Source organism: Crocuta crocuta, unplaced genomic scaffold (genome assembly GCF_008692635.1).
Source record: "Crocuta crocuta isolate KB4526 unplaced genomic scaffold, BGI_CrCroc_1.0 scaffold46, whole genome shotgun sequence".
In the NCBI taxonomy this organism is placed as follows: Eukaryota; Metazoa; Chordata; class Mammalia; order Carnivora; family Hyaenidae; genus Crocuta; species Crocuta crocuta.
In genome coordinates this window covers 20023-21833 of record NW_027530975.1, presented here as the reverse complement: position 1 = coordinate 21833, position 1811 = coordinate 20023, and the positions used below count along the sequence as shown (strand labels likewise).

General features: G+C 37.4%; 1 pseudogene; it reads right to left on the bottom strand.

Moving 5' to 3' along the window:
• Positions 1-299: 299 nt before the first annotated feature.
• On the bottom strand, positions 300-391 carry LOC144236506 (U6 spliceosomal RNA; annotated as a pseudogene).
• Between the last annotated feature and the right edge of the window lie 1420 nt (positions 392-1811).

Sequence of the window (1811 nt, the reverse complement as noted above, 5' to 3'; positions counted from 1 at the left end):
AGAGCCTTCTCTGGGGTAGTCAGTCTTCATTTAAAATGTGAATTTAAGATTTTTAAAATAAGTTTTAAAAGTTCTTAGGTTCAGGCAGAGATTTCACAATCCCCTACCTCCACTGTGAATACCAACTGCTCTGACTCCGTCACCTAGGAGCACAAAATTTTCAAGGCTGTACATTTGTACCACAAATAGTGCCAGATGACAGGTGCTGCTCACTGTGTGAAAAGGTACTAAACACTTAAATGCATGTGATGTACAACCTCTATTCTTTACCCTAATCTGGGACTGCTGCTTCTTCTTTTTAAAATATGGAATGTGTCATCTTTGCCCAGGGGCCAGGCTAATCTTCTCTGTGTCATTCCAATTTTAGTGTATGTGCTGCCTATGAGAGCATCTAATCTGGGTTTTATGTTTTTTTTTTTAAAGTTTATTTATTTATTTTGAAAGAGAAGGTGTGCATGCAGGGCGGGGGGGGGCGGGGGGAACAGAGAATTTCAAGCAGGCTCTTCATTGCCAGTGCAGAGCCCTACCTGGTGGTTGAATTCACATACCCCCAGATCCTGACCTGAGCTTAAATCAAGAGTCTAACGTTCAACCGACTGCACCACTCAGGCACCCCGAAGTCTGAATCTTCTAATACATATTTGTAGAGTTCACAGTTCTACATCCCATTAAGGGTAGGTCAAAGAGAAATCCTTACTAAGGAACTCTGATTATTCCTAGTTCTATTTTACTCTTATTTTCTTTAAGACCTAAAGAAAGTTCAGGTGCAGAAATCTCTCTTAAGGATATGGTGGAGGGCAATGAAAGAGAAAGTTTTGGATACTGGATTATTTAAAATATAACTTAGATTTCTCTTTTTTCTTTCATGGAATTGTGAATTTTTGTGTTTAAAAAACTAAAATTATGATGTGAAAATATTTTAAAAGTTAAAAATGTAAAATTTTGTTTTTAATTTTAAATTTACTTTTTTTAACTTTTTTTCAAGTTTTATTTATTTATTTTGAGAGAGACAGAGAGCAAGTGGGGGAGAGGCAGAGAGGGAGGCAGACAAAGGATCCAAAATCAGGCTTTGTGCTTACAGCAGAGAGCCCATGAAAGGCTCGAACTCACCAAGTCTAAGTCAGACCCTTAACTGACTAAGCCACCCATGTGCCCCTGTTTTAATTATGTATGTACGTATGTATGTACATATGTATGTATTTAATTATGATGATGATGACGTGAATTTACTTTTTTATTTAAAAAAATTTTAATGTTTATTTTTGAAAGAGAGAGACAGAACATGAGCAGGGGAAAGGCAGGCAGAGAGGCAGACAGAGAATCCGAAGCAGGCTCCAGGCTCTGAGCTGTCAGCGCAGAGCCCGACGCGGGGCTCCAACCTACTTACAGTGAGATCATGACCTGAGATGAAGTCGGACGCTCAACTAACTGAGCCACCCAGGCGCCCCTGGTTTTAATTTTTAAATAAATATAATTTTAAATAATAAAACATTAAACATTTTACAAAGTGAAGTAATATATATGTGTAGACTACATATATATACACGTTCATGTATACAATATACATGTGTGTGAAATGTGCTCCTCCTCTTTTGGCGTAACTGGAAAATCACCCACTTAGAAAAACATAAATATACACTAGTTTTAAGTATTGTAAATGAAAGTAATGGAAATTGAATGTAAATGTAGAATCACTTTGAGTGCGATACGTTTTATTTTGCCAATACTATAAGAGGAAATACAGGACCCAAGGTGAACAGTAGATTTCTGACTACTAGAAACAGTAGGACGACACTCTGAATGAAAGCGCC